The 13761-nt window shown below is 50.5% G+C and overlaps 1 long non-coding RNA gene across 1 annotated transcript; it reads left to right on the top strand.

Moving 5' to 3' along the window:
• Positions 1–10689: 10689 nt before the first annotated feature.
• Positions 10690–13304, top strand: LOC125915053 (uncharacterized). Its single transcript, XR_007455547.1, has 2 exons — positions 10690–10947; positions 12745–13304. It is a non-coding gene; the product is annotated as an uncharacterized LOC125915053 (long non-coding RNA).
• The last annotated feature ends 457 nt before the right edge of the window (positions 13305–13761 follow it).

Genomic DNA, 13761 nt, shown 5'->3' with positions numbered 1-13761 from the left:
CTGGGGTTACACTGCCTTGGATGTCTCAGTGCTTCTGCTCCTGTGTCTACACCCACCCTGGTTATCTCCCTCCCCCTGCTTTATTTATACTGACCTGGCGGTCTCCCCACCTCTCCTGCTGAGCCTACACTGAGCCTGCGGTGGCTCCCCAGCCCCCCGGGCCTGCACGGGCCACATGAGCTCCGTCAAGGTTTGCTGGCAAACCAGCCTGGAGCCGGTGCTCAGGGCCCCTCCCCGCCCAGCCCGCGGCTCTCAGCCAGGAGCACTGGCTCCAGTCTGGAGGCGTCAGTTCGGGACTCTTTCCCGGCCTGGGAATCTGCTTCACACAAACTCTTATGTCAGCAAGTTAACAAGCCCCCGCCCCCCGGGGCAGGTGCCGCCTCCTGCCCTCCCCCCAGCCGGACCGCCCAGCGCGGGGCCGCCTGGGCCGGAGCCGGAGCCACAGAGCAGAGGCCCAGTGGCTGGGAGGGAAAGGCTGGCTTCCTCCACCCTGAGGACCGGCCCCGTGTCCCAGGAGGGGGCGGCGGTGCCCGCGGCCCGTGACCCAGGCACCGAGCCCGACGGAAGGGAGGTGAGGTGGGGTCAGCGGTCGAAGCGAGAGGCCTGCCCGAGTCTCAGACGCCTGTCCCTGCATCTCAGGCCGCAGCCCCGAGGGTTCGGGCCCCTTCCCCAGTCGGGGCCTCTGACAGCCCCCTTGAGGCCCCCCCAGGTGAGGCCCCCTAAGTGTGGACCGCCCCCCCTAGTTATGGGCCCCGGGTGAGGATCCCTCGGTACGGACCCCCCCTAGATACGGACCCCAGGTAAGGTTCCCCCAGATGTGGGCTCTCAGGTGAGGCCCCTTGAGAAGCCCCTACAGGTGAGGGCCCAGAGAGCTGCCTTCGGGGGTCTGAGCTCATGCACTTGACGGGGACCAGGCCTGGCCACGCACGGGGTCTTCTGGGAGGGAGGCCCACGCGTCCCCTGCGCTCACCCTCGGGCCGGTCTCTGGGAACGGGGCTGCGCCTCTCTAGACAGTGGGGTTGGCACCAGCAGTCGGGACGCCTGGGTCCCCACGGTTCCCTGGCCTCTGTGCCCCCTGGGGAACTCAGGGTGGGGTCCGTGCATCGCCCACACCTGCCTGAGTCCCCAGGTGAGTGGCTTTGCAGCAAATGCCCGAGCGTGGGTGGGAGGGAGGGAGCCCTGCCAGGGGCGGCCCAGCGCCCTGCTGGGTGTCACCTGCAGCTCAGCCCAGGGATGAAGGGCAGGTGTGTTTGCTGTGCTCCGCGGCCTTAACTGCAGGTGTGAGCAGCAGCAGGAGGAGGAGGGCGTGTGTCAGGAAGGAGTAAGGAGCTCCTCTGTAGGGAGAGGCTCCGGGTTTCCAGAATGTGGAGCCGGCGTCCTGCCTCAGGGCCCAGCCCGCGACTGGATCACAAGGGGACCCGCGTCCTAGACCTCAGGCCGTGGGGCCGCGTTCGGGGGCAGCAGAGCCCGGCTCCAGGGCGAGGACGTCGTCCTTGCGTGATGAACGTGGGTGCAGGTTAGAAGCGCGCGCGGGCAGAAAGCAAGCGGGACGTGCGGCAGGACCCCCCGAGCCCCAACGGTTCCCTCTGAGCCGCCAGATGGAGCCCCGGCTGGTGCCCGTGTGGGCGCTGGGGGGTTTGCTCTGCCCCTGAGGCTGCAGGAGGGACGGGTCTGTGGGGAGCAGGGGTCCTGGGCACCTGCCTGCTCTGGGACCTGAGGGGCTGTGGGGGCGGCTGGGAGCAGGGGTGACTGGGGGCAGGGGCCCCGCCGGAGAAGACCCGACTCAGGAGAGCAGGAAGTGGGGGTGCAGGATGGAGCGGTGCCGTCTGCAGGGCTGGGCCAGCAGGGAGGGGTTTCCCACCGTCCCGAGGGAGGCTGCCCGACGGGTGGTGAGCTCCCCGTCACCGGGAGGATTCGAGCACACATGGGTGATTGGGGCTCTCCTGGCCCCGGGCTCTCAGACAGGAGCCCTGGGGGAGGGGGGGGGGTGGCTGGCACGTCCCGTCTGTGGAGAGGAGCCCTGGTCGGGGATGACCCGGCCTGGAAGGCACTGGCAGCAGGCAGGACTGGGAGAAGTCTGGCCCCCGGCCCACGGCGGGGTCCCTCGGGAGGGGTCTTCCTGTGGGACAGCTCGGGATGTGCTGACTGAGTCACCCCCTCCCTGAGCTGTTGTGTTTGGTGAACTGATAGGGAGGCTCGTTTCTGATTCAGGACCTGGTCCCCCCCAGTCCCCCAGTCCCTCTGTCACAGGTGGGGGAAGGGGAAGGAGGAAGCCAGGGAGCCCTGTCCCCGTGGCAGCCCCCCTTGGCATCGCCCCTGTTAGGCCAGAGTCCTGGTGTCTGGGAGGGGCAGGTGGCCAGGGCAGGGTGTGGTCTCAGGCGTGTCAGGGGATGCCACACAGGGCGGGGGGGGCGGGGGGCAGGCGGGTGCTCAGGATGCTGACTGCTCCTCGTGCTAGGCAGGTGGACAGAAGCAGAGATGGCAGGACACAGTGCAGCCCCAGGAAGGGCCCCCAGTCTGGCCTGCAGGCCCTGCCTGGAGCGGAACCTGTCCTCTCTGGGACAGTCCCTGCACCTGGGGCCACGGCAAGGAGGGACCCCCAGATTCCCACGGGAAGTGATCCCAGCGCCAGGTGCTCGTGGTGTCGCCAGCGGGGCACGGTGGTCGGGACGGCCCGTGGGCTCTGTTGACCCCGCCAGGGTTTGTCCTGCTTGTTGGAGTCCCCGCAGGGGTGGGAGGGGGGCCTGGGCAGGGTCATCGGGTGAGGTTCGAACATCCCTGGGTACCTGACTGAGCCCCGGGCAGGCAGTGCCTGCAGCCCTCAGGGTCACCTTGGCTTCGTGCCCCAGGAGCTGACTCTCCCAGGGGGTGGGAGCGTCTCTCCCCACTGCCTCCTGCCCAGGGCTGCCCTGACAGCCTCCGCCCAGCTCAGGGGGCTGGCAGTGGGGGGGTGGGGGGACTGCACCCGTGTTTGCACAAAACACCTCGGGTGTCTGCTCTGACCCCATTAGAAACCCAGGATTCGGCCACAAACAGCTCGTCCGATACTTTACTAGAGCTCCCGGGTGCTCCAAGCACACAACCCGCAGAAACCCCCCCGACCTCCCGGGGCCGGGACATCTGCACTTCCCTGGGACCCTTCAGCTGGGGAGGAAACATTTGTCGTTCTGCCCTCTGTCAGATTTGGTGATTTATGTCAGAGCTGTGCTGAGTCATTCAGAAGCTGCTAAAAAATGCGATTTGCTTAGAGTTTTACTAAACATTCAGCAGAATGTTAAATTCTTGTATTTTATTTATTTTTGAGAGAGTGCAAGTGGGGGAAGGGGCAGAGAGAGAGAATCTGAAGCTGGCTCCAGCCTCCGAAATGTCAGCACAGAGCCCGACTCTGAGCTCGAACTCACAAACCATGAAATCATGACATGAGCCGAAGTCGGATGCTTACCTGAGTCACCCAGGTGTGCCCAGAACATTAAAATTATATTTTGCGTGAAAATTTAATGTTAATAAAAAAAAGTTTGCTAGAAGGCCGCCTGGGTGGCTCAGTTGGTTAAGCATCTGACTTCGGCTCAGGTCATGATCTCACGGTTCGTGAGTCTGAGCCCCGCGTTGGGCTCTATGCTGAGCTGACAGAGTGGGGCCTCCTTGAGATCCTCTGTCTCCCTCTCTCGCTCTTCCTTCCTGTTCGCTCGCTCTCTCGCGCTCTCTCAAAAATAAGCAAACATGTAAAAAAAAAAGTTGCTAGGATTGTTAAAACTAAGAATATTTCCTAACAACCCAGTGAAGTTAATTCAGGTAATTCAGTAGGAATCATGGAAACCAAACCAGACCTATTTCTGCTTAAGGACAACCCACTTAAAGACTTTGGTTTTTTATTCCCTTAATTTCTCCTTGAGTGCAACCATAAATCCATTTTATTCCATTTTTAATGAATATTAATTTCTTAAAGGAAATACACAGATGTTCTGATTTTCCCCCCAGGTTTGACATATAATTGGCAGAACGTCATGTGAGTTCAGGGTGTACAAGGTGATTATTTGGAGCAAGCATACACTGCAGAACGATGACACTTGGGCTAGTGAACACCGTCATCACGTCCCATGATCACCGGCGGCTTTTCGTACCGCTCAGGGCTTCCCCTCCGCAGCCTTCAACCAGGCAGCGCGGTACCGTTCCCTGTGCTCACCGTGCCGTACGGTAGATCCCCGGGACTTCTTCAGCTCAGAACTGGAAGTTTGTGCCCTTGGACCAACGTCTCTTGTTCTCCCAGGCTCCCGGCCACCGCCGTTCTACCCTCTGTTTCTGGGTTTGGCTTTTTCAGATTCCACATAAGAGAGATCGTGCAGTGTTTGGTTTTCTGCGTGTGACTTATTTCACTGAGCATATGTTGTCTCAAATGGCAGGATTTCCTCCTTCCTCGTGGCTGAATAACATTTGTATGTGTGTGCGCACATGCGCGTGTGCATCACGACTTCCTTGTCCCTTCTTCTGTGGACGGACGTTTGTGTCGTTCCCATGTCCTACCTAGTGTGAGTAATGACGAATTGAACATGGAGATCCTAATTTCATTCCCATTAACTATATACCCAGAGGATTGCTGGATCGTATGCTATTTCCATTTTTAACTTTTTGGGGAACGTCCGTACTGTTTTCCACCGTGGCCACGCCAGTTTGCATTCCCACTGACAGTGCACGAGGTTCCTCCTTCTCCACATCCTCGCCAACACTGCTTTCTGGTCTTTTGGCCGACAGCCATTCTAACAGGTGTGAGGCGGTATCTCATTGTGGTTTCGATGTGCATTTTCTTAATTAGCAAAGTGAAGCCTCTTTTCACCTGTGTACAAGGTGGCCATTTGTATGTCTTCTTTGGAAAAACATCTATTCAGGTCCTCTGACCATTATTTAAAAAGCGAGTTATTTGGTTTTTGGGGATTTTTTTTTGCTAGTGAGTTGCATCAGTTAACAAGATAGATGGTTTGCACATGTTCTCCTATTTTGTAGTTGCCTTTTCATTTCGTTGTGTCTTCTTACTGTGCAGAAGTTTTTAGTTTGGTGTAGTCCTTTATGCATGGGTTAATTTCTGGGCTTTCGATTCTCTTCTGGCATCTGTTTTGAGGCTAGTATAGCACCATTTTGATTACTACTATTTTAATATAGCTTCAGATCAGGAAGTATGCCTCCAGCTTTCTTCTTTTTCTTTTTTTTAATTTTTTTAACGTTTATTTATTTTTGAGACAGAGAGAGACAGAGCACGAACAGGGGAGGGTCAGAGAGAGGGAGACACAGAATCCGAAACAGGCTCCAGGCTCTGAGCCGTCAGCACAGAGCCCGACGCGGGACTCGAACTCACGGACCGCGAGATCATGACCCGAGCCGAAGTCGGCCGCTTAACCGACTGAGCCACCCAGGCGCCCCAGCTTTCTTCTTTTTCATTATTGCTTTAGCTCTCCAGGGTCTTTTGTGGTTCCATACAAATTTTACGATTGTTTTTTCCTGTTTCTGTGAACAACGCCATTGGAGTTCTGATAGGAACCGCACTGAATCTGTAGATGGCTTTGGGTAGTATGGAGATTTTAAACATTAATTCTCATCCATGAGCATGGGATGTCTTTCCACTTGTGTCTTCAGTTTCTTTCATCAAGGTCTTACACTTTTTAGTATACAGATTTTTCACTTGTTTGGTTAGGTTTATTCCCAAATATTTTATTGGTTTTGGTCCTATTGTGAGTGGATTCCCCCTCCACCTCCGCCCCCCGCCAAAGTTTCCTTTTTTTGCATATAGAAAAAGCAACTGATTCTTGTGTGCTGATTTTGTATCCTGCAATGTAACAGAATTACTGCTTAGTTGTAACAGTTTTTCAGTGAAGTCTTTAGGATTTTTTCTATAGAAGATCATATCATCTGCAAATAAAAATAATTCAGTGCCTCCTTTCTGATTTGGAGGTCTTTTGTGTCTTTGTCTTGTCTGATTGCTCTGGCTGGGACTTCCAGTGCTGTGTTGAACAGGAGTGGTGTGAGTGGACATTCTTGTCCTCCTCTGAGCATAGAGGAAAAGTCCTCAACCCTTCACAGTTAACTGTGGGCTTGTCATATATGGCCTTTATTGGGTTCATATACATTCCTTTTAGACCTAATTTGCTGACAGTTTTTATCATAAAAGGATGTTGTGTTTTTTTCAAAACTTCTTCTGAATCTAGTGAAATGGTGTGATTGATCTGTCCTTCTATTAACATGGTGTGTCATGTTTTTGTGTGTGGGATCTTCCTTGCCTCCCATGGATAAATCCCACTTGATCATGGTGTACCACCATTTTAATGTAATGTGGAATTCAGTTGGAGAATATTTGGTCGAGAATCTTTGCATTTATATTCATCATGGATATTGGCCAGCAGATTTCTGGTGGCGTCTTAGCTGGGTCTGGGATCAGGGGAACGCTGGCCTCATAAAAAGAACTGGAGTGTTCCTTCCTCTTCAGGTTTTTGGAAGAGTTTGAGAAGTACTGCCATTAATTCTTTTTTAAATGATTGGTAGAATTAACTAGTTGGCCATCTGGTCCTGGACTTTTATTTGTTGGGATGCTTTTGACTACTGACCGTATCTTCTCACTCATTATTGGTTTGTTCACATTTTCTGTTTCTTCTGGGTTATCCAGTTTGTTGGTTGTATAATTGTTCATATTAGCTTGTTACGATCCTTTGTATTTTTTTTAAGTTTCTTTATTTTTGAGAGAGAGAGGGAGAGAGAGAGAGAGGAGAGGAGCAGAGAGGGAGACACAGAATCTGAAGCAGGCTGTAGGCTCTGACCTGTCAGCACAGAGCCCGATGCGGGGCTTGAACTCATGAACTGTGATATCAGGACTTCAGCCAGAGTTGGATACCCAACCAATGGAGTTACCCAGGCGCCCCTGATCCTTTATATTTCTGTGCTGGGGTCAACTTTATCTTTTCAAAACACCAGCTCTTAGTTTCATTGATCTTGTTTTACTTTTTCTGATACCTATTTATCTCCACTCCAGTCTTCTGCTATTTCTTTCCTTATGATAGACTTGGCCTAGCTTTTTCTTCTTTGCCTCATTCCTTCAGGTATAAAATTAGGCTAGTCATTTGACATCTATTTTTTACATATTTTTTAATGTTTTATTTTTGAGAGAGAGCACGAGTCAGGGAGAGGTAGAGAGAGAGGGAGACACAGAACCTGAAGCAGGCTCCAGGCTCTGCGCTGTCAGCACAGAGCCCAACACAGGGCTCAAAGATCATGACCCGAGCCCAAGTTGGATGCTTAACTGATTCAGCCACCCAGATGCCCCAAGATCTATTTTTTGTAATACATGCATTTATCACTAAAACTTCCCTGCAGGACTGCTTTTGCAGCTTCCCAAAGGTTTTATTGTATTATGACCCATTTCCAGTTGTTTCAAGATTTTAAAAATTTTTTGGTTTCTTTTTTTTTAATGTTTATTTGAGAGAGAAAAAGCATGAGTGGGGAAGGGGCAGAGAGAGAGAGGATATACCAGTCAGGCTCCATGCTATCAGCACAGAGCCCAAAAGCGGGGCTCAAAGTAACAAACCATGAGATCATGACCTGAGCCGAAATCAAGAGTCGGACACTTAACCAATGGAGCCACCCAGGCACCCCTTTTGTTTAGATTTCTTATTTGACCCATTGGTTGTTCCAGAATGTTTTGTTTGGTCTCCACATGTTTATAAATATTCCACCTTCCCTCCTGTTACTGATTTCTAGTTTTGTAACACTGTGGTTGGAAAATGGATGTCAGTCTTCTTAAATTTGCTAAGACTTGTTTTGCAGCCTGTCATATGACCTGCCCTGGAGAATGTTCTGTGTGTATTTGAGAAAAATGTGCATTCTGCTGCTGTAGCTAGAATGTTCTATAAATGTCTATTAGGTCCATTTGGTCTAATGTATGGTTCAAGTCCAATGTCTCCTTGTTGATTTTCTGTCTGGATGATCTATACCCATGGCCGAAAGTGGGCTATTAGAGTCTATTACTATTGTGTTGTCTTTTTTTCCCTTTCAGATCTGTTAGAATTTGTTTAATACATGTAGGTGCTCCAGTAATAAGTGCATATATATAATTGTTACATCCTCTTGATGAGTTGATCCCCTTATCCTTATGTAATGAGTTTTGTTGTGTTTTACTGTTGGGGGCTTAAAGTTTATTTCATCTGACGTCAGTAGAGCTACCCTCTCGTCTTGTGGCTTCCACTTCATGGAAGAGCCTCCTCTTTCCTTCACTTCGAGCCTCTGTGTGTCCTTAAGGCAGGAGCGAGTCTCTTGTGGGTAGCATGTAGTTGGGTCTTGTTTGTTTTTAATTCAGCCACCCTGTGCCAATTCATTGGAGAATTCAACCCATTTACATTTTGAATAACCTTTGACAGGTAAGGATTTTCCTGTGCCATCTTATTGTTTTCCGGCTGTTTGTGGTTCCATAGTTCCTTTTCTTCCTGTCTTCTTCCCCACCTTTGTGGATTGGGGATACTCCATGGTGGGGTTCCCTTGTCTTTATCTTTGTGAATCTCCACTAGGTTTTTGCTTTATGATTACACAAGGCTTACATAAAACACCTAGTAGATAAACTGGTCAACTTACACCGGTAGTGACACCTCTGCCCTTTTGCTCCCTCTTTTTATAGTACTGTCACATTTTTTTACATTAATGTCATGGTTTACCTCTTTTTATTTTAGAGATAGCATGTGAGCAGGGGGAGGGGCAGAGGGGGAGAGAGAGAATCCTAAGCAGGCTCGCGCGGGGCTCAGTCCCACAACCCTGGCATCATGACCTGAGCCGAAACCAGGAATCAGATGCTCAACCGAGTCACCCAGATGCCCCGTTTACCTCTTTGTGTATCGTGTATTAACAAATTACAGTAGGTGTAATTATTTTTGATACTTTCATCCTTTGGCCTTTATTAACACACTATCCAATTACAGAATTAGAGTTTTCTTCATCCGACTGTATATTTACCATTTCCAGTGTGTTCCATATGTTTGTATGTTTTTGTGTCACTGATGAGCATCCCTTCACCTCGGCTGGAAGAATTCCTTTCAGCATTTCTCGTAAGGAGGGTCCAGTGTGATGAACTCTTCCAGCTTTTGTCTGGGAACTTTTTATTTTATTTTATTTTTTTGCCTTCATTTCCGAAGGACAGCTTCACTGGACAGTGTATTCTTGGCTGGCCTTTTTTTTTCTTTCAGCACTGTGAATGTGTCATCCACCCTCTCCTGGTCGGTAAGGTTTCTGCTGAGAAATCCACAGATCTCCAGTGTGGGTTCCTTTGTAGATTACTCTTTTTTCCTCTTGTGCTTTCAGGATTCTACCTTCGATTTCTGACAGTTTCATTATAATGTGTTTTGGGAGAGATTGCTTTGGCTTGAAATAATGAGGTGATCTGTTAATTTCATGAACTTGAATGTCCAAGTCTCTTTGCAGGTCTGGGAAGTTCTCAGGCATGAGATCTCCAAATAGACCTCCATCCCCCTTCTTCCTCTCTTGTCCTTCTGGAATCCCAGCGATACCGGTGGCTCTTTTGATGGTGTTCCACGGATGACATATGCTCTTAGCTTCTTTTCTTTGTTCTCTGGGCTGTTTCAAAGCTCCTGTCCTATATTCACTGATGGCTTTCTTCTTTCTGGTCTGTTCTGGTGATAATACCCTCTCTTTCACCCCTCATTTCATTCACTGACTTCTTCAGTTCCAGAATTTGTTTAGTTCTTTCTCATGATTCTCTTTGTTAAATTTCTCTTTCTGTGTATGTGTGCTTTTCCTGATTTCATTGAATTTCTTTGTGTTTACTTGTAGCTCATTAGCTTCCTCAAAAGAGCTATGTTGAATTCTTTGTCATGTAAGTCACAGATGTCCTCCCTGTCTTTGGGATCAGTTACTGGAAGATAAATGAGGGATCTTTTGGTGATGTCGTGTTTCCTTGGTTCTTTATGTTCCTTTGACTTTTGTGTTGCTCCTTTCACATTGATGTAGCAGTCACCCCTCCGATCTTTACCAGCTGCCTTCAGTTGGGGGGCACTTTTTGATGGCCCTGCTATACAGATTCTGTGGCTTCCTCCAACCTCCCATGGATACATCAGCTCCATGCTTCCTGATCCCTCTTGTGGCAGAATTCCTAAGCTTGTAGGTCTTCCCCTGATCTTACAACACACTAGACCAACTGTTAGAAACCTCTCTTTTGCTTTATTGAAGGTGGTGTTACAGCTCAGGACTGCACTTTCCCCCACGTGCTGGCCTGTTTTCCGTGGGTGCTCCCCGTCCACCCGAGCTTATCTCCTGCTGCCCCGGGAGTGCACACAGGGTGGGGTGGGCGGTGTGAGTTTTGACACTCAGGTGTTGAGGGTGCCCACAGTCCAGTGGAGGGCTCCAAAGATGAGGTTTTCCCAGGGGCTGTGACAGGCTCCGTGTTGGAGTCCAGAATGCAGTCAACAGAAACGGCATCCCTTTAAGGCTCTCTGATACTATGACCTCATCCCTGATCTCCTTCCCCCAATCACAAAGCCCCTTTAACGCCCTGGGCATTGCAAGAGAAAAATGCGTTTCTTTAGCAGCCTCCTGCACAGCGGGGGAAGCGAGACCGTCACCACTGGCCCTTTCCCCTGCAGGAGAGATGCCGCCCGTGTCTCTGAGCTCTGCCGCCTTGGGGGAGGGGTGCTGCTGTAACGTTTTCTTTCCAACAGAATGCTGGAACTTCTCCTCTAGAAACCTGGGTTGCTACAAAGGCTATCTCGCCCATGGGTGGTCTGCCCATGTCAGCATTATCCAGCCGCCCCCAGACTGCAGCCGAGAGGGACCAGAGCCGGCTCACAGGGTCCCGCCAGTGACAAAGCCTGTACCGTGGTCTGCCTGCCCATCGCCCAAAGCATGGTGGTGAGACCCTCCCAGGCAACCTGCGTCAGGTGCTGGATCACACGGCTCCCACAGACGCACGTAAGTTTGGAGATGGAAGCTGAATTTTAGTTGTTAAAGGAAATACCTTTTTTTTATGTGTATTTATTTTTTAGAGACCTGGAGTGCAAGTGGGGGAGGGCCAGAGAGAGGGAGACACAGAACCCGAAGCAGCTCCAGGCTCCGAGCCGTCAGCACAGAGCCCGATGCGGGGCTCGAGCTCACAAACCGTGAGATCATGACCTGAGTCGAAGTCGGACGCTTAACCGACCGAGCCATCTAGGCACCCCAGTTGTTAAAGGAGCTTATCGACAGCTGTCGTGATGCTGTCGTCACTCTGATGGACGTTAATTAAGCTCGCGCTAATCATTCTGCAATATATACGGGCTTCACATGGTCACTGTACGCCTTAAACTTAGATGTAATGTGTCAGTTACGTCTCAAAGTTGGAAAAAGCAATTTGAACCGGGCTCTTTAATTCCCAGGTACGTGTATCTGAGCCGGGAGTCTCCCTTATGCCCCAAGTGTGTCCATACTAATCTGCGGGCTCCGACTCCCCAGGTGTGTCCGCCCTCGCATGGCAGGCAGCCTCCCTAACTCAGTGCCTCTTCTGGGAAGTGGACCGCTCTCCCCAGGTGTGTGTCCGACCGGGAATATTTCCCCGGCACTCGAGGTGCGCTTGCCCCGAACAGCAGTGTCTAATTCCCCAGATGTGTCTGCTTGGACACACAGAGTCTTGCTAAGTGTACAGGTAGGTCTCCGTGAACCTAGGGCGTCCCCTCTGAGTCGAAGTGATTCGTTGTCCTCCGGGCGTATCTACAGCGACCTGAGGTCCACACACTGATATGGCACGTTTCCCTAATTTCCCAGGCGTGTCTCCTCTGCCCTGGATACTTCTCTCCCCGAGCTTATTTACCCCGACGAGGGGAAACGGCCTAGCTCCCCGGGTTTATCTAATCTGTGACCTGCTGATAATGCAGACGTGCCTATCCTTACATAAGATGTCTCCCTAATACCCCGAGTAGGTCTACACACCGTTAGGATGTCTCCTTAAATCCCAGTGTGTTTTCTCTGGCAACCCTGGATGTCTCTGTAATTGTCCAGGTGCATCTCCATTGAACTGGGATGTCTCCCTTCTAGCCAGGGGCCTGCTCTACCTGGGACACCCTAACTCCCCAGGCATGTATTGAGGGACCCGGGGGGCCGCCCTATTTCCCCAGGTGTGTGCCACAGCCTGATTCCAATCTCCCAGGTATGTGTCCCCTGACCTGGGACAGCTCTTTACTTCCGTCGATCTGTCCACCCAGACGTGGGATGTGTGCCTGACTCGAGTGTGTCTGCTCTGAACTGGGAGGTCTCCCTATTTCCATAGCTGAGTCTGTTTTGATCTTGATGTTTCCTTAATTCTGCATTATGTGTCTAACTTGACCTGGATGTCTCCCCAGTTCCCCTTTTGTGTCTTCACCGAACTAGATTTCTAATGCCCAGGTTTATCTACCCAGACATGAAATGCTGCCACCGATTCCCAGGTGTTTTTCCTCTGACCTAGGATATGTTCCTTATTCTCCAGGTTGGCTTTCCCTTACCGGGATGTCTCCCTAGTCCCCACGTGTATGTGCTCACACCTGGGCTCTCTCTTACTTCCCGAGTGTACACACTGATCTGTCTGCCGAATTCCATAGGTGTTGACCCTGACCTGAGATGTTTCTCTTATTCCATGGATGTGTTTTCTGTCTTGGGATTTCTTACTAATTCCCCGATGTGTTTACCATGACTTAGGATGTTTCTCTAATTACCCAGGTGCTTCTACTCTGACCTGAGTGTCTCCCTAATCCCCAGATATGAATACTCTGACTTCCGATGTCTCAAAGTAACCCGGAGTTCTACCCTGACCTGGGATGTCCTGCTAGTTCCCCAGGTGAGTCTACCTGAACTGAGACGTTACCCAGTTCCCTGGGTATAGACACCCTGACATCACTGGTGTCCCTAATAACCCAGGTGTGTCTCCCTAATTCTCAAGGTGCGTGGACACCGAAAAGGGATGTCACTCTAATTCTCCAGTTGTATCTACAGTGACGTAGTCTGTGTATTCTTCAGCTACGTCTGTCTTTATCTTCAGAGTCAGAAGATAATTCTCCAAATGTGCCAACAGTCAAGTGGAATGCTTCTTATTCCCCATGGGAATGGGATGCACTGACATGGGATGTCTCCTTAGAACCCCAAGGAACTCAGACTATGAGATCATGACCTGAGCCAAATTCGGATGCCAAACCAGCTGACCCACTCAGGCGCCCCAGTTGTTAAAGGAGGTACCTTATGCTGCCATGATGCCGGTGTCACTCTGGACACTGATTTTGTATCTTGTACCCTTACTGGATTCACTTATCAGTTCTAAGTTTTCCTGTGGAGTCTGTAGTGTTTTCTCTCTATATAGTATCGTGTCGTCTGCGTAGTGAAAGTTCCACTTCTTCCTTGCCAATTTGGATGCCTTTTATTCCTTTGTCTTGTCTGATTGCTGTGTCCTCCTTCATTGGGATTTTAATATCAGCTTCCAATTTGGCCACCTTCTGACCTTGGAGCTCATTATAAAAATCCTTCCAAATATCTTATTGTAAAAACCTTATTTGTAGGTTTTAGCGGAGATAAACAGTAAATATTCCTGGCAACAGGACACCTTTTTTTTTTTTTTTTTTTGGCTTCTTTTAAACCAAAGGTAGATCAAGTTACTCAAGCAAAACTGATAAGCCTTTTATGACATATCCATGGACTCGAGATGTATGTCCTAGGAGGGTGCAAAAGATTTAGTCTTCCCAAGATCCAGAACTACTCCCAAAGATAGGCAAGATCGAGACAGCA

This window comes from Panthera uncia, assembly GCF_023721935.1.
Source record: "Panthera uncia isolate 11264 chromosome D3 unlocalized genomic scaffold, Puncia_PCG_1.0 HiC_scaffold_9, whole genome shotgun sequence".
NCBI classification, from domain to species: domain Eukaryota; kingdom Metazoa; phylum Chordata; class Mammalia; order Carnivora; family Felidae; genus Panthera; species Panthera uncia.
Note: the sequence above shows the minus strand (reverse complement) of the source record. Positions and strands in the feature narration are given on the sequence as shown.